We start from the raw sequence: 18,983 nt of genomic DNA on the forward strand, positions 1-18,983 counted from the left end.
ACCTCGTTGTTTTCACTTTTGGTGAATTGGGACAAAATTGTCCTTGCTCCAAGTGATCTTACGATTGCTTGTTATCTGGAAAGAAGTATTTCAGACGGCATCGTATGTTACACTGATGGCTCCCTTCTCGAAGGTCGAGCAGGTGCTGACGTTTATTCTCGTGAGCTAAGGCTGTATCAGTCTTATTCACTTGGTAGACACTGCACCGTTTTTCAGGCCGAAATCTTTGCTCTTATGTGCGGAGTGCAATCAGCACTTCAGCAGCACGTAATGGGCAAAGTAATATACTTCTGTTCAGACAGCCAGGCTGCTATTAAAGCACTTGCTTCGGTCAACTCCAGGTCGAAGATAGTTATCGCTTGTCGAACTCAAATCGGGGAGCTGAATTCAGCAAACGCTGTTCACCTTGTATGGGTACCTGGTCATTCTTCCATCGCTGGAAATGAATTGGCTGATGAGTTAGCTCGCACTGGAGCATCACATGACCTCATTGGCCCTGAGCCAGCTATTCCGATATCGAAGTGTTAGGTAAAGCTTCAGATTCACACCTGGGCTGCTACTTAACACAGACAATACTGGAATAGTTTAGAGTCATGTCGTCAAACCAAATTGTATTGTACTGCGCCAACTCCAAGGGTGGCGAAATATCTTACAAATCAGTCAAAGCAGAATTGCAGCATTCTGGTCAAAGCATTGACTGGCCACTGCCGACTCAGCACATGGCGAATATTCAGCAAGCTGATTCATTTGCATGTGATAGCTGTGAATCCGATTATGGAACTTCGTATCATTTAATATGTAACTGTCCAGTTTTTGCGCAACTGCGCTTCCGAGTATTCGGTAAACACTTATTAAGTGAAACTGACTTCAGAAACCTGAATCTTCAGGATATTCTGTTGTTCTTAACCCGCTGTGGTAAAGAGCTATAGGCTCTCTTTCGCTTTATGCGTTATTACAATGCCCTTTTCAGGGCGCTGTTTGAACCCGTTGTGGTACGCTTATGCGTTAGTATCCTCTTCCAGGGTACTTTTCCTACCTGTCCTTATCCCCATCCCTATCCTTATTTCCTTCCTTTTCGCTCAGGTAGATTATGAAATAGGCTATTATTTTGGCGATGGCACAAATGTCCCAAATGGAGGATAACGTGCCTCTGGAGCCGGCCTTTTGATACCTGATACAGAATTGCTGAGTTCAGGTGACAAAAAAGCAGGTTTAGTTTGAACAATCTCCCTGCCTTAGGACCCCTAAGCAAAAATAAATCTAGCTTCGCCAATGGAAGTTCAGCTGATCGCCCTAGCAGTCCGCCTAGCAGTCGATGGGTTTCCAAGATGAAGTCACGCCTCAAATTGAGTGCATTACATAGGCAAATATGAAAGCAATTATTGGCTACGATTCGATTGTTTGTATTTTGAATGGCACTTTTCAGGGAGTGTTGCAGAGCCCGAGCAGTGGTTCGTTATGCTTAGCGCTACGTAACACACCTTGGGTCTGATTTTGATGCCTGCGGTGACTGCGGGATCAATACTTAAATCAATGTGGATCACAGCAATAAATTGAGAAATACTGACTCATTATGTAGATCAAATCTGTAAACCAACTTGTGTCAGCTGATTGGCTACCTCACGGTGGTGTCAGTGCACGAGCAGCGCCGATGTTTACTACCGCCGATCTGTTTGCTTGCTGCCGCAGTTGAACAAATCGTGGACATAATAGACTTACCATTAACGGCTCAGCTACCGGACGGCTAGTTAGCTGCGCACACCAAAATCCAAATTCAGGTGGCTCTCGCCTACCCATTTGTTGAGTGGGATTTGTGGTCTATATGCGGTTTGATAGAATCAAAATCGTGACATGCGAGGAAAAAGGTTAGACATTTGTTTGATCCATGTTTATGAGAAAAGACGTTAATTTGGAATCAAGCGTAGTGCAACAGACTTGACTTCAGGAAAAGTTGTTCGTGAGTAACCAGCGTTGCGGATCTTGACAGACTTCATCCCACTCCAGACGAAACAAGATCATCATCCAGTTTCCAAAAACCCACTTCATCGACTCGACCTCGTGGCGCAACCTTCCCGTCGTCGGATGACGTCGAAACGAAACAACAGTAGAAGAAAAAAAAACTCGTTCGCGCTCTACAATTACAACTTGCATAATCTCTTCGACGGACGACTCGACGGCCACGAGAGAGAAGAGCACTCTCATTCAGCAACATCGAAGATGACGGAACCGGCGGCGGTGGCGGGCGGCTGGGCCGCCATTTGGGGCCAACTGGTCCTAATGTGGTCCGAAAATCGTGCCTCCGGTGGCCACTGGGCGGTCAATTAGCGGTGGGCTCGCGCCGGGAGCCTGATTCCGGCCGGCCAAATGCCGGCAATTAGCTAGAAATTAGCCGAATCCGAAACAGATGTTTGGCGCTTGCCCCGCCGCTACGAAGGTGTGCTGCGCGCGGTGGTAAGGCGAATGCGCCAGCGGTGAAGAAAAACGACTGGAAAAAGCAATACATACTTCCTCGCCCATGCATTGCAAGAGTTGCGCGCGGCGCTGGTTCGCGTGCGATTTTATGTTGTGAGGTGGGTTTTTGGCGGAGGAGCGTATGCGACACAGAATGGGACTGTGTCGGGGAGAGGAATATTTGCAATGAGGTATTAACGTTAAGTATGCTTCGCAAAGTAGAGGTGGCTTAATGCGATCATTTCAGTCTGGAGAGTTTTAAATCGATGTTCATGGCCAGTAAGAAAATATCGGTTCGGATTCTTTCAGTAATTTCTGCTAGGGATTCAACCTTGAATGTCTTCAATGGATTACTCCAAATTCATTTTTTCTGGGAATTTCTCCATGAAATGATCCAGAATTCCTTTAAGATGATTTAAGAGTTTTATCGGTGAGGAGTAATTCTTTAGGAAACACGAGCTTAGTCTAGGGGTTCCGGGTCATTTGGCCGAATGCCAATTGGCCGAATGCCGTTTGGCCGAAAAATGAATGATGAAGTTAAGTGACCATACCACTGTTCCCAGCCTCACTTGAACTTGAAAGAACAGCCTATGAGCCAAAGAAGAAAAAATCTTTCATAAAATATAGGCAGTTTCAACGCCAACTAATCCCTGAATGTCAAAACTAGAAAGAATAGCCTATGATTAAAAGAAGGAAATATTTCTGATGATCATATTGGCAGTTAGAATGTCAAAAACATCTTCTGAATTATTTTGATCACGATTCGGCCAAACGGCATTCGACCAAACGGCATTCGGCCAAATGGCCGGACACCTAGTCTAGGGTTCAGTCATTTCTGCAAGGACTCCCGAAGGATGCCTAGAAGAGACTCCCAATTTAATCCCATCAATTCTGACGGTTTCCCATAAGAACCTCTTGGAGGATTTCGTGAAAGAACTTCTGAGGAATTTCTACAAGGAATTTCTGTAAGGTTTCGACAATTTTCAGAAGAAACTACTGTAGGATTCCCAGAAATAATTTTCGGAAGATTTTTATAAGGAACACTCCTCCCAGGAAGAAACTTCTGGAGGTTTTGCAGAAGGATCTCATGGAGGGTTCTCAGAATCCTCGGGAAATTCCAAAGTTCCAGTGCACACAAAAAAAAACTCCAGTTTGTTGAGAAATTTTAGGATGAGACCCAGAAGAATCTCCCGGGAAATATCAGAAGAAAATCTTTAAAGAATCCCAGAAAGAGCTCCTGATGAAATCCTTGGAACTCTAGAATTCCATTACACTAAACCCTCTATTTATGCATGTTATTTTTAAGCACTCTTGATTTATGCTCCTTTTTTATGCCCTGCATAAAAAGGGGGAAGCTAATGACGGTAACTATTGCAACGGCGGCCAGGGGGTGTTTAAAGGGATTAGCAAATGGAAGTCACAGGGAAGTTTCAGGGGGTCCCAAGGGGTTTCCACAGGGTACCAGGAGATCTCAGGGGGGGGGGGGTGTTTGGTGGTTAGAGAGTTTCAGAGGATTTTCGACGGGTTTTGGAGGCATTACGAATACGTTTTCGCGGGTTTGCGAGAGTCGCACGTGCGTGACATGGGGTCCAAGTGGGTCTTAGAGGGATTTGGAGGCGTTGGGCAGGCATTTTTTGGGGGTTCAGATGGGTCCGAGGAGATTTTAAAGGGATTTTGGAGACATTTCACGAAGTTTCAGAGCATTTTTGGCGGTATTCAGAGGCCTTACGGAGGGGACTTCTAAGTGTATTACATGGGGCCCGAGGGGTTTCAGGGGGATTTTAGAGGCATTTCAGGAACTTTCTGAGCATTTTCGGCGAGATTCAGAGGCGGGGATTTCGGAGTGTCTCAGGTGCGTTACATGGGGTCCAGGGGGGTTTAAGGGGGATTTTGGAGGCATTTCAAGATGTGGGATTCAGAGGCGTTACGGAAGAATTACGGAGGAGTTTTCGGGGGGGGGGGGGTTCGGAGCGTCACAGATGCGTTACATGGGGTCCGAAGGGAACTAAGAGGGATTTTGGAGACATTTCAGGAAGTTTCAGAGCATTTTCGGCGGGATGCAGAGGCGTTGCGGAAGCGTTGCGGAGGAGTTTTCGAGAATTTCGGAGCGTCGGGGGATTTTGGAGGCATTTCAGGATGTTTCAGAGCGTTTTCGGTGAGATTCAGAGGCGTTACGTAAGAGTTTTAGGGAGTTTCCGGGCGTCTCAGGTGCGTTACATGGAGTTCGAGGAGGCTTAAGAGGGTTTTTGGAGGCATTTCAGGATGTGGGATTCATAGGCTTTAGGGAAGCGTTACGGAGGAGTTTTCGAGGGTTTCGGAGCGTCGTAGGTGCGTTACATGGGGTCCGAGGGGGTCTAAGAGGAATTTCGGAGGCATTTCAGGAAGTTTCAGAGCATTTTCGGCGGGATTCAGAGGCTTTACGGAAGCGCAGATGCGTTACATGGGGTCCGAAGGGGACTAAGAGGGATTTTGGAGACATTTCAGGAAGTTTCAGAGCATTTTCGGCGGGATGCAGAGGCGTTGCGGAAGCGTCACGGAGGAGTTTTCGAGGATTTCGGAGCGTCGGGGGAATTTGGAGGCATTTCAGGATGTTTCAGAGCGTTTACGGCGAAATTCAGAGACGTTACGTAAGCGTTACGGAGGAGTTTTAGGGAGTTTCTGAGCGTCTCAGGTGCGTTACATGGAGTTCGAGAGGGTTTTAGAGGGATCGTTGAGGCGTTTCAGGAGATTGCAGAGGATTTTCAGGGACCCCATCCCAAAGTCCTTTGAAACGCCCCTGATATGCTATTTGATTTAAAGATGTTCTTGAAACCCCCTGATTCGACTCAGACCTGAAATACCTCGAAACACCCCTGAAATGCTATCATACGCCACTAAAATCTCTAGGAACGCGCTTAAATTCTCTGAAATTACTCTAAAATGCCGTGAAACGCCCCTCAAACCTCTTGTATCGCCTTTTAAAGGCTCCTGAGATCCCCTGAATTTCTCTTAAGGACAGACTTGTTAGAATCCCAAAATGGCTGCCACAATGGCCGATTTTGGCACCTACTTACGATTCCAAGCGCACAAATCTCTTCGTGAACAAAACCATCGCATTTGATCTTCGCATTTTAAGCTAATTACAAGTGAGCAAGAACATAATAATTAAATGCATTGTTGTTTGAAGCTTGCTTCTTGAGATTTGTGCGTTTAAAGTTCTGATGCACTGTTTACGTGGGATTTCAAGACGTTTGTCCTTAAAGTACCTTGAAACGTCCCTGAAACCCCCTAAAAGTTATTGAAATACCCCTGAATTTTCCGTTATCCCATGAAAACGCCATCGAAACCTGGCGGAACGCTCTTAAAAGGCACCCCAAATCCCCTGAAACAACCCCTTTAAATGCCTCTGAAGCCCCTTAGGAGCTCCTTTTTCTGGGCTCTCTGGGAACTTTATGGAAACCTCCTGAGCCCCACCTCATATGCCCAGCCTAGGTGCAAGTCCTGTTCTCACTAACTAGATCAAGCTTGCTATTTGATGAAAACATTCGCGAAATGATGCGATTTGCTTTCGACAACGATTACGTTTCCACCCATCCTCGCTTTATTCAATCAACCTACCATACGAGTAGCACACGAACGGACTCAACACTGCTCAGCATGTTGACTCTTCCTTTTCGCCGTTGAGCCGTTGCGTTCTAGCCAAGCATCTCTTTTCATCGCTTTCGATGCTTTTCGACAGCTTATCGCGATGCATCGTTGGCTGGAAACTTTATTAGTATGGTATCGGTACATGCGAATGTTGCTTCTGTGTGCGTGTCGAGCGTTCGTACCGTAGCTTCGCAAACCAACCTATTCGGTATGGTTCGGCTGTTCGGGCGAGCGTGTGGCGGCACAGTCAGCTGTGTGCAAAATCGTTTGTGATTTACATCATGTTCGTTTTGCCACCTCTTTGCTGCTGGTCATCGCTGATCAGTGCACAGTTCAATCGCACGCGATATATATACAGTTGATGAGTTGTGATGAGCACTAGTGAGGTGATCATTTGCATCATTGAACTAGATTCCCTCATTTTACGCCTTTTTTAATTTATGCACCCCCAGCCATGTGCATTAGGGTGGCCCACACTTATATGAAAAACAAAAATTTCGAAAAATGCCAAGTCTTACCTCCAAAATCAGTTGTTTTGGACTCTCAGAAGCTACGTTCAAAATTTGAGCAAAATCAATTAAGCCTAAGGGGACGCTCAAAACGTTTGAAGTTTGTATGGTAAAACTTGGCCAAATGTATGCAGAAATTTTAAATTTTCGAATTTTGCCGCTAGGTGGCGCTGTAAGCGTTCAATATATAAACCCTTTGGTATTATTGTAGGTGACTATATACCAAACAACTTTGTTGAAGACCGCGAAGTGATCCGACGGCTGTGAAAAAAGTTATACCCTAGGCAAAGTGAGGCAAAGTATTGAGATTTCATTATTGATATTATCCCGCATAGAAAAATACAGTTTGCCATAAACTCCAAACAATAGATTGCATCTAAGTGTTACTGTGAGTTTATCACAAACAGTTGTTTTTGTGTTGTACAATATGTAACTCAAAAATGAGCACAATAAATAACAGTGTATGCAAACTACATCATATATTGACAATATATTATAGTATGAAGGCATTTTTGAACAACATGGAGATGAGAATTTGTTTGAAATTGTGGCAATATATGATGACCTTCTGCCAAATGGTCGATTTCTAGATTTGCAGAACACACGAATACTTGTACATTTTACAATACATTACATCTGTTTAACAGTTTGGCAAACTGTTGCATCGCGTAATTGTAGTTGTGAGCAAAATATGTTTTGTGTGTTTTCATTTCTCATCACAACTCCGCAGTCATGTTTTGTTTATTTAGTTCCGGCGTTCCGGTTCCAAAAGTACAACTGAAAAGTGTCGGTATTTCCTGCTGTATCTTAGATAACACCCAAATACCCAGCGATCTGGATCGGTGAGTCAACGACAGACGATGGATGATGCAACCGGCAAGTGGTAACGATGATAATATGAGAGGATCGACGATCGGGCATACGAGTTGTTCCCACGAAGCAGATCCGCATTATGGAAATTTTCACCACGCATGAAACGCAAGGGCAACCCGAAAACGATCCGGCGGTTCAAAATGATTTCCTAAGCGGACGTGTAGACTGATCAATAATAGACCATAAGAAATGGAACCTTGGACCAGATCGTGAAGGTAAATAGATGTTTTGTTGTTTAACGGTTTCAAATCTTTGAACTTTGTTTCGTTTTGTTTTAGGTGTCCAAAAAATCGAACCAGAAGGCCGGGGAGTGGCGCATGAGGCTCGTTTGAGCGGGATGTTGCAAATCCAGTCGTCATCAACATTCTATGCCACATATTGTGGTTCCACGTCACCTGTTGAATATCAAATTTTGTGCTTGTTTTTCTGCGACCAATTCAAGTAAAAACGTGTCTTTCAAATGTACCCAAAATTGCTCTGATATTTTCAGTCAATATATGCAAAACTCATTAAGATTATTTGTTACTTTTTTTGGTGCAATTTGCTTTTTTCTAGTAGCTGCTTCCGCAAAAAAAGTATTCTTTATGTAGTGTCAAATTCTACGAATGAAATTGTTTGCGGAAGAAGCTACTAGAAAATAGTAACTTGACTGAATTGAAAATTGTTGTCATAATACTAGATTCAAACAATAAGGTATACTGTTTATTGAACTTTATTTCACAATAAATGAACTGTCTGCCTCAGCGTCAAAAATTTTTCCCAAATAAATGGTTTGACAATTTTTAAACAGTTTGACATGCAGTTAACCTAGCTGAAAATGGATAGTATGTCAACACTATGGGTTACAGTATTGCAAAAATTTTGTTCGAGAAAATGAGCATTTTTTTATTGTAACATAACTTAACCGCCTATTCCCCATATTGTAATTTGCTCAAAAACCATCTATCAAACTGTTGAAACCGTTTACGGTACTGTTGGTTTACTGTTCCTTTGGATGTTATATGAAGCTGTTGAGATACTGTAGTAAATGGTTCTGAACAGTATGGTAAGCAGTACCAGTATAGTTCGTGGTTATGCGGGATTCCTTTACATGTATTGGAAAAACAACAATAAAGTTTATCCTCACTTTAACTATGGTATAACTTTTTTCACAGACGTTGGATCACTTTGCGGTCTTCGACAAACTTGTTTGGCATATAGTCACCTACAATAATACCAAAGGGTTTATTTATTGAACGCTTCCAGCGCCACCTAGCGGCAAAATTCGAAAACTTAAATATTCTGCATACATTTGGCCAAGTTTTGCCATACAAACTTCAAGCGTTTTGAGCGTCCCCTTAGTCTTAATTGATTTTGCTCAAATTTTGAACGTAGCTTCTGGGAGTCCAAAACAACTGATTTTGGAGGTAAGACTTGGCACTTTTCGAAATTTTTGTTTTTCATATAAGTGTGGGCCACCTTAATGTGCATACATTGAGGTTTTTAAAAAAGACACGGACACGTTAAGTACTTCCAGTGAGCTATTCGCTCTTTGAAGGAAGCACGACACTAGACAACGGACTAGCATAAGGTTGTTCTTACTTTGAAAGTATTTAACAAGAATGGCTGATTTTTTTTTACTGAACACAGTTTTACACGACAATTTACGACTGTCAAAATTAAATTAAAATCGGGACAGTGTTACCAGTTATAGAGTCAAAATAGTGCACACTAATATTAAAATGTTAAAAAATGCCCAAAATAACAGTTTTTTGATTGGATTGTTAAAAAATACAGAAATGATTATGATGAAATTTTCACCACTATTAGGCCGCACTTGGAAAACGTACAGTCATTTTTAGATGATTTGACGAGCTAACAAATAAGTTATAGCCTAAACAATTATTAAAATGGATGCCCAAAGTTTCCAAAATCACATTTCATTGTATCGACTACATCTGCGCCAAAACTGAACCGATTTTGATGAAATTTTATGGTATTAACTACCTACACATAATATGTCCTTTGTCAAAAAAATCAGCTATTTTTGTGCACGCAGACAGAAGTTATACATTTATTTGAGTGTCTCATTTTTTTTTTCAAGTCCAGTCTATTATGAGCAAAACACAAACTCACGACGTCAGATTTGAACATCATAAAAATGCTCCTTTACTACATTAATCTCGGAGACAAACCGGACAACTGTAGTCAGCATGAGGAGGAAAAATAAGGCAACCAACATACCAGCGGCATCCAGATAAGGGCACAACTGTGCTCCATGTAGTAGGTATCCGAAAAAAGTCTTTACTTTATGCGAGAAAGTTGCCACATACCTTAACCGATGCAGTCAAATAATTGGTTTAAGAAGAAGTTTTGACGGCTACACGTGAACGACTTAACACACCAGTCGCTGATTTCTCCTTCTCATGTGGTGCGGAGGAAAAGTGCATGACCAAAAATTGATTTTGACACATTTTGCACCCTGTTCGCGAAGGGGTCCAATATGACGACGATCACCTGTTGTGTGCACAAATCACCGGATCCGTCTCTAAATCCTGTCAATAAGCGCACAGCGAACGAAAGGCATGTGACAACCACCCATATGCATTGGATGGATGGGGCGTGCAAAGCGCAAAATTCCATTCTTCCTACACACGCATTGGCTTTAGTGCAAATTTGCATTGGATTTTGTTTACCCACATCACCGCGTGGTAAAACCATCCGCCATACCAGACCTGGGGCCCCGCCGGAGCAGGGTAATTAACGTTTGTTTATTGTCATTCGTGGAAGTTTGTGTGATTTTTGCAGCGTCGTTGTTTGATTCGAGTTTACACTTCCCCAGTTTAGTGACAGTCGTTTGGACAGAAAGTTTGACGAGATTTTTGTTTTCTTGCCGATGACGATGGGGGCACCGACCCAGAGCCAGGAAAGGGGTCATTGTTCGCATTAACGGTTGAAACAATCCCACACACATAGGACTCGCGCACATGTCGGTTGGTCCGAACAAAGTCGTTAAATTTGGTATATTTTCTTAAAATTGATGTCTGTGTCATGTAGGCAGGATTGGTAGTCAATTAAACATTGCAAGAGGTTTAGGGTTTGACCCATTTTCTAATATTTGTAATAACTTCCAAAACTTTTGAATTTTGATGCTCCTTGAAGACCAATAGACGACATTGCATAAGTAGACGGGGATATTCTGAATTGTCTAAAGTATAGTGCGCAAAACGTGTACTTCGTGGCCGAGCGGTTAGCGGCGTCAGCCGTTTAGGTGTCTTGATTAACTCTTCAGTCGGGGAAAGCTTTTCGTCAAACGGAAAATTCTCCACTGGGTCACTGGGTTCAATATGCGTTGTCCGTTGTCAAATGTTAGTAATGTTCAGTCTGTAGAGGCCGCAAGGCCGAAGACTTACCGTTGGTCATTCACTTCCCAGCACATTGTGAATCAACTTTTGACCCCGGGAGTCGATCACGCCGGCCCAGAAGGGGACGGCCCAAGCCCCAAGCTGCTGGTCCAGCCAACGGCACTTTTTATGGTGTAGAAGATTGATTTTGATTATTAAATCACTACAAAGTGTTAGTTTGTAAAAACTTAGACGTATAATTTCAACTCAAGGAACACGATATCAGCTTGTAGAACTTTGAATACTTGGGTGAATCATATTATTCCATATTATCGAAATCATGAATTAGATTGGAACAGGGATTTGCTGTTCTTATTACCTTCTTCTTATTTACTTCTATGATTTGAATACCCTGTCAAGCTGATCTCGTGTTCCTAGATTTAAAATTATACGTCTAAATTTCTATAAACTAACATTTTGGAGTGATTTATTAATTACAATAAATCCTCTGTACTATAAAACGGCCAAAAGTAGGCAATTTTTAGCATTTCCCGGGTAGAGGCTAATGGCAAACAAAGGACAAAATAATAACTGGTTTTGCCATCATATCTCGTTTTGCCATTCTTCTGTTATTATGAAAAACTTAAAATGGCAAATCAATAGCAAAATATACAATCATAGCAAATCTTGTCATTGATATGTTATTCATGAATAATGCTAAATAACACATCAACAACAAAAATTACTATCATGGTAAAACTTGCAATTTAGCACCATTTATAATGAATTGTATAAAACATCAAAACAATAACATAATTTACATACCTAGCTAAATTTGCCATTATTTTGATATTGTGAGAAATTATTTATAAACATTAGGCACCATTACATATTTTACTCTTTGTATATTGTATATTTCAAGCATAACTTTTCAATTCGACGCATCTCGCTACTTTGAAATGATAACTGAATCTACCATTATTTTAAAATTGAATTTGAACAACTAGACCTACCATTACTTTGATCGCTACATAAACAGCTAAATTTGTTCTTATTCTGTTACCAATAACTCAAGAATGTCATATTTTGTTATTCACTGATAACAGTTAATTTGGGTCTTATTTTGTTATTAATATCTCAATAATAACTTATTTTGTTCTTCACTTTAATCCGCATGCTTTACCATTACTTTGTTATTACAATGGTAAAATAAGTTATTTTTAAGTTTTTCTGCTACCAAATTTTTGTTATTATTTTTGTTATTTTAACTCTTATTTCAAACAAACAAATAACACATTTTGCCATTCAATGGTAAAATTTGCCATTCTTTTGCCATTAAGCTCTACCCGGGTTACTTTGAGAACATCGACCGGCTTGAGGACGCGTTGTGCTGGTCCTAATTTGACCCCAAAAAGTGCATAGGTGGATAAAGTTGCCGAAGTAAAGAAAGCTTTATTCTAGAGGACGTTAAGTTTATAAGAGAAAATTCGAGATAATCATTCTTTTATGGTCCGTCACGAAAGGGATATAGGCCCTTCCACTGGTCAGTCGATGACAAATACCATCCACCAAGAGTTGTATGCTTGGCATGCAGTCTGGGCACTGTTGTTCCTTTGAATTCAGCTTAATGCCTCTTCACGCTTTGAGCGTCTGTTCACCAAGGAGGTGCAGCTCAAACAGCATCTATTCTGGAATTCAGTGAATGGCTGACTATGAATCACATTAGCTGTATCACATTGACTGGTGGCAGTCCTTTCAGCGCGAAGTACAGGCAGCATGACGAGAGTGTGATGACTGAAGCACAGAAAACCATGGATCGGAACGATATGCTGAAGTTTTTTGCGACTTTTAATAGATACACCACAAAAAATAGTAACCTGAAGGAATTTCTAAAATAATTCCTAAAGGTTTGTTTGACAAAGATATTTTTTTTCTTTATTGGGATTACAACTGAAAAAGTTCTTAAACTGTGCTCAGCTGATTAAAGAGTGATAATTCTAAGCGCTGAGTGTTTGTGTACTTATAATAATGTACTTAATACTAATGCCTAACTTAAGCTCAATTTTGCCAACCACTGCTACCTGCTACCTAATTTATTTACAGAGTCCATTGCACGGTAAAGGCTGGGTAATTCGCGCAATAGAAATCTTATTGAGATCCACTAGCCTCTGCCAAGCAACACCTATCCCAACCTCCCCGTGGCACCGACTTGGCTGCGAGCAACCTTAGGGAAGATCGGGTAACCAACCCCGGAGGGACCTTTGGCAGTAGGCTGACTGGGAAGGGAGAATTTGCTTCTGCAAACCTGAGCGTCTGATCTCCATGAGAAGCGGCTGACAACAGCATCTGATCCCGCCATGTTAGCCTCAACTGTAAGCTCAACTATGCACTGACTATGATCCTCCGGAAAGTAGGAGGTTGGTGTCCGAGGCAGCTACGAGGCAGCCGTAAAAAAAAATTGTACGGTAACGACCTCAGCGAACAAAAAGGACTTGCGATTGGCAACTTGTTACGTGCAAGTGCCGATCTCTCTCAACATCATTGGGAGCACCCGCATACTTGCCGATCTACTGAAGGACCACGAGTTCGGCATCGCATCGTAGCGCTACAAGATGTGTGTTGGACAGGATCCATGGTAATGATACGATGTACCAGAATTTATTTATTTAATTTATTTATTTATTTACAGTCTTCGATTATGGAATCGTACAGACTAAAACGTAATTACTAATTGTGCCCTTAAATACATTTTTGGACAAACTAAAATCATACAGATGATACACTACATTAAAGGACTGGCTGTATAGCGTGCAATTCGTTCCGCGCCCGAAGAAATCAATACGCCGCGTTCTTCTCACAGGAGCATTGATGCGAAGTTTTGTTAGGAGTTCAGCACAGTCAATGTTGTTTTCTAGCAGGTCGAAAACAAAGAGTCTCTGTAGATACGTTCTCCTTATTGCCAGCGTTGGAAGGTCGATTAGTGAACATCGATTTTCGTATGGCGGAAGGTTCATCCTGTCTCTCCACGGTACTCTTCCAAGTGCAAATCTGACGAACGCCTTCTGGACACGATCAATCCAGTTGGTGTTTGTGGTGTCCGGCCATTTGGTCGAATGCCGTTTGGCCGAATGCCATCTAGCCGAATGCCATCTGGCCGAATAGTCGTTTGGTCGAATGCCGTTTGGCCGAATTATGTTCAAAAGAATTCAGAGGAAACTTTTGACATTCCAACTACCATGATCATCAGAAATATTTCCTTCTTTTAATCATAGGCTATTCTTTCTAGTTTTGAAATTCAGGGATGAGATGGCGTTGAACCTGTCAATATTTTATCAAGGAAGGAAAAATTCTTTGAATCGCAGGCTGTTCTTTCGAATTATATTGATGCGAGGAATAGTGACATGGTCACTTAAGTTCATCATTTATTTTCGGCCAAACGGCATTCGGCCAAATGACCCTTTCGGCCAAATGACCTTTTCGGCCAAATGACCCGGAACCCTTTCAGGCAGTAAACATCGTTCAAATCCCGAGTGTTTCACTTGATTAGACCGAGGATTGCGTATGCCTTGGCTAATACCAAGGATATATGTCCGTAAATCATAGTTTAGTATCCAGAGTAATACCAAGACCTGTGACGCCCGATACTCTTTCCAGCGCACAGTTTCGCAACATGTTCGAGAAGACTATATATAGTCTCCTATACTGCCGTTATACGCATAGTTGTCCCATGTTATATGGGATTCCCATATAACATGGGACAATTATACGTAGGACGGCAGTATAGGAGAGAAAAATCGTGTAAAGGTGATAACGCTGCATTTCTGCATTTCAGACCTACCAATTCTGCCAAGTCAAAATATCACATTTATGATTAATAATATCATGAACGAGTTGACCAGGATCATGCATAGAACCAAGCATTTTCATAAATTGTTTTCATGGTCGCTTCCTAGCGTTACACTTATCTGCCATATGTAAATATATAATTACCGCGGTCGTCCAGCACAGACATGTGGAAAAATTTAGGCTAATTTTTTTTTTTGCAAAGTTTGTATTTGGCCTGCATCCAGTATTATGAAAATTATTCTTGGCTTCACGAATGCTTCTCATGATCCCAGCATAATTTAATCATAGCTTCATGATTATATTTTCCATTTTTGGTCGTCGAAAGCCAAAACAATAACGGGTTCATAGCATTACGGTGAAATCAATCATTAAATCATAAATTGAAATCATGGTGTATATTTCATACAGGCGTATCTACAATGATCGATTTCTCTTTAGCGATTTTCTCTTTAGTAATAACTTTACCGGCAAATCAACGTGGTCCTTCACTTAACAAAGGTTGTTACTCATATTCCTTCTCTTTTCCAACCTGACTGCAAGGACGTGGCCGGCGCCATTATTGTACCGTTATAGAGAGTCTCTGAAGCGTGCACAGTGAGAATGTTGACCACTCCCAGTCAATTATTCAGTTGATTCATTGTGCAACTGTCATTGGTTCGGGTCAATCACGGAGTAGCAACCATAGATATCTGCAGTCAGTCTAAGCTAAGTAATAACTTTGCCGGCAAATCATTTTCGGTTGTTTTTGTTGTTGTAGAAGCTAGCCCTAGTCGCCCTTCATCGAAATGCACCAAGAGATCATCCGAACATTAAAGGAATTTCCCGGAATAAGGCAGGAACAAACCTCATTTTCTTCTTTTGTCACTTTGGTCAATGACTCGTCAAGGGGGGCGATGATAAATAATAAATATATTTGATGAAAAATTACTTAAACAATTAGGCAAAATCGTCAAACTCATCGGATTTGTTAGGAAATTTCCTCGGCTACTCTAATTTCACCGTAAAATTTTTAAAATTCTTAAATAATTTAATTGTGTCTCCCTCAAAATGTCGAATTCCGACAAAAAAAAATCCGAGAGGGGGCTGACATAAGAGAACCGAAATTTGTGTCAGCCTAATCCGAAAAGAAATTCGACGATAAGAAATCGATCATTGCAGATACGCCCGTATGATACTGAACGCGAGATTTATAACATGAAATCATAAAAATATCGGGAAGTTATGATTCATATTCATGATTTTGGGGAAGGATTTTTTTCGCTGCTCAAGCCACGACGTGGAGATCATCGTAGGAGAGCTGAATGCTCAGGTAGGCGAGGAAGAGGAATTCAGGCCAACGATTGGAAAGTTGAGCGCCCACCAGCTCCACGGCCTTCGACTCATCGATTTAGCCGCCTCTAAAAACATGGCCATACGTAGCACCCTTTTACACTTGGAGATCACCACAGCAGACGGAACCGCAAATTGACCATGTTCTGATTGACGGGTGGCAGTACTCCGACATTATGGACGTCAGGATATATCGAAGCGCTAACATCGACTCCGACCACTATCTGGTGATGGTCAAATTACGCCCAAAACTCTCCGTCATCAAAAATGTACGGTACCGGTGACCACCATTGTACAACCTAGAGCGACTGAAACAACCGGATGTCGCCTCAACATACGCACAGAATCTCGTGACCGCGTTGCCAGACGAGGGCGAGCCCGATGAAGCCCCTCTAGAGGACTGTACAGTGAAAGCAGCCATCAACGACGCAGCCGAGAGCACCATCGGATACGTGGAACGGAATCAACGGAACGAATGGTTCGACGAAGAATGCAGAACGGTTTTGGAGGAGAAAAACGCAGCGAGAGCGGTAATGCTGCAGCAAGGGACCCGACAGAACGTGGAACGTTACAAACAGAAGCGTAAACAGCAGACCCGCCTCTTCCGGGAGAAAAGCGCGCCAGGAAGAAGCGAAGAAATGGAACTGCTGTGCCGCTCCCAAGAAACCGCGGAAGTTCTACCAGAAGCTCAATGCATTCCGCAACGGCTTCGTGCTGCGAACCGAAATGTGCAGGGATAAAGACGGAGGCCTCTTGACGGACGGACTTGAGGTGATCGAAAGGTGGAAGCAGCACTTCGATCAGCAATGGCGTGGAGAACGTAGGTACGGGACACCACGGTAATGGAGGAAACGACGAAGCCAGTGCAGCGGAGGACGGAAATGAACCAACTCCCACGCTGAGGGAAGTTAAGGATGCCATTCACCAGCTCAAAACCAACAAAGCAGCTGGTAAGGATGGTATTGCAGCTGAACTCATCAAGATGGGCCCAGAAAAGTTGGCTACCTGTCGGCACCGGTTGATAGCCAGGATCTGGGATACCGAACAGCTACCGGAGGAGTGGAAGGAAGGGGTAATCTGCCCCATTCACAAGAAAGGCGACCATTTGGAATGTGAGAACTTCAGGGCGATCACTATTTTGAGTGCTGCCTACAAAGTGCTATCCCAGATCATCTTCCGTCATCTGTCACCTAAAACGAATGAGTTCTTGGGAAGTTATCAAGCTGGCTTCATCGACGGCCAGGTGACAACGGACCAAATCTTCACCGTACGGCAAATCCTCCTGTTCATTTACTTCAAAGCGACATACAACAGTATCGACCGCGCAGAGCTATGGAGAATCATGGACGAAAACGGCTTTCCTGGGAAGCTGGCTAGACTGATTAAAGCAATGATGGACGGTGTGCAAAACTGAGTAAGGGTTTCATTCGCATTTCGCCGGGGACTGCGTCAAAGTGACGGACTGTTATGCCTACTCTTTAACGCCGCTTAACAGCCGGGGAACGATTTTCACAAAATCCGGTAAATTTGTATTGTAAATTTGTACATGGACATTACCGGCGAAACACTTGGAACGGTGGCAGAGCTGTACACCCGCCTGAAACGCGAAGCAGCAAAGGTCGGACTGGTGGTGAATGCCTCAAAAACAAAGTACATGCTGGTAGACGGAACCGATCACGACTGGATCCGTCTGGGTAGTAATGTAACTATAGACGGGGATACTTTCGAAGTGGTGGAGGAATTCGTCTACCTCGGATCCTTACTGACGGCTGACAACAACGTGAGCCGTGAAATTCGGAGGCGCATCATCAGCGGAAGTCGGGCCTACTACGGGCTCCAGAAGAAACTGCGGTCGAAAAAGATTCACCCACGCACCAAATGCACCATGTACAAAACGGTACTAAGACCGGTAATCCTCTACGGGCACGAGACATGGACCATGCTCGAGGAGGACCTGCAAGCACTCGGAGTTTTCCGAGCGACGCGTGCTAAGGACGATCTTCGGCGGTGTGCAGGAGAACGGTGTGTGGCGGAGAAGAATGAACCACGAGCTCGCTGCACTTTACGGCGAACCCAGCATCCAGAAGGAGGCCAAAACCGGAAGGATACGGTAGGCAGGGTATGTTTCAAGAATGCCGGACAACAACCCTGCAAAGCTGGGATTTGCAACTGATCCGGTTGGTACAAGAAGACGTGGAGCGCAGAGAGCTCGATGGGTGGACCAGGGAGAGCGTGACCTGGCGAGCATTGGGCACGACCGAGGATGGAGAACGGCAGCCACAAACCGAGTATTGTGGCGTATTATTGTTGATTATGCCTTGTCTTAAATGTGATGTTGAACATAAAAAATGTATGTATGCGAGTCATCTTCGTGTGGCAAAACAGATCAAATAAAGCAAACTAAATTGTTCACAATAGTGTTTTATGAGCTTATGCAAACATTTCACGAAAAATATTATGAATCTGCACGAAATAGCCACATATTGTCAATAATCTCCTTCACAATCGGTTATCACACACGCATCTGTTCCCGTATGGCTCGATCTCCTCCAGTTATATAAGTAATCCCAACAACTGGTTTCACTTCACGGTCAATCTCCATCGCTCGCGCGCCATAACGCAACAAACGACGAGATGGTCAGAGATTTGCTATCAGCCGCCGCCACCATCAACCGGATCGGACCAATCAAATTCGGCGGACAGACACCAAAGGTCAGTGCGCAAAAATCCCTCGGTCTCGCATATCTAAAGAAACAGGTTGCTCGAGAGGACCATCGCCATTGTCAGGTTATGTTGCCTGTGGCGTTTTCAATTCCCCAAATCCCCATATCTACCACCATCATCGGAGGTAATCGGCGTTTTGTTATGGGCGATCGGACGGATGTGCGATCACTTTAAGAGTTTTATCTTTCTTACGTCCAGAGATATGAAAACGTTTTGGCTAAATTCATTTCGCTTTCATTTCAAGTTTGAAGTGAACCAGGAATAACGTAGATGTCATGCCACAGTTGAAATAATTATTTTA

General features: G+C 42.9%; 1 protein-coding gene across 1 annotated transcript in view; it reads right to left on the reverse strand.

The window, feature by feature from the left end:
• Window positions 1-18,983, reverse strand: part of LOC109422535 (semaphorin-5A) — a 789,414-nt gene that overhangs the window by 497,670 nt on the left and 272,761 nt on the right. The window lies entirely within an intron of this gene.

Source organism: Aedes albopictus, chromosome 3, assembly GCF_035046485.1.
Source record: "Aedes albopictus strain Foshan chromosome 3, AalbF5, whole genome shotgun sequence".
Classification (NCBI taxonomy): Eukaryota; Metazoa; Arthropoda; class Insecta; order Diptera; family Culicidae; genus Aedes; species Aedes albopictus.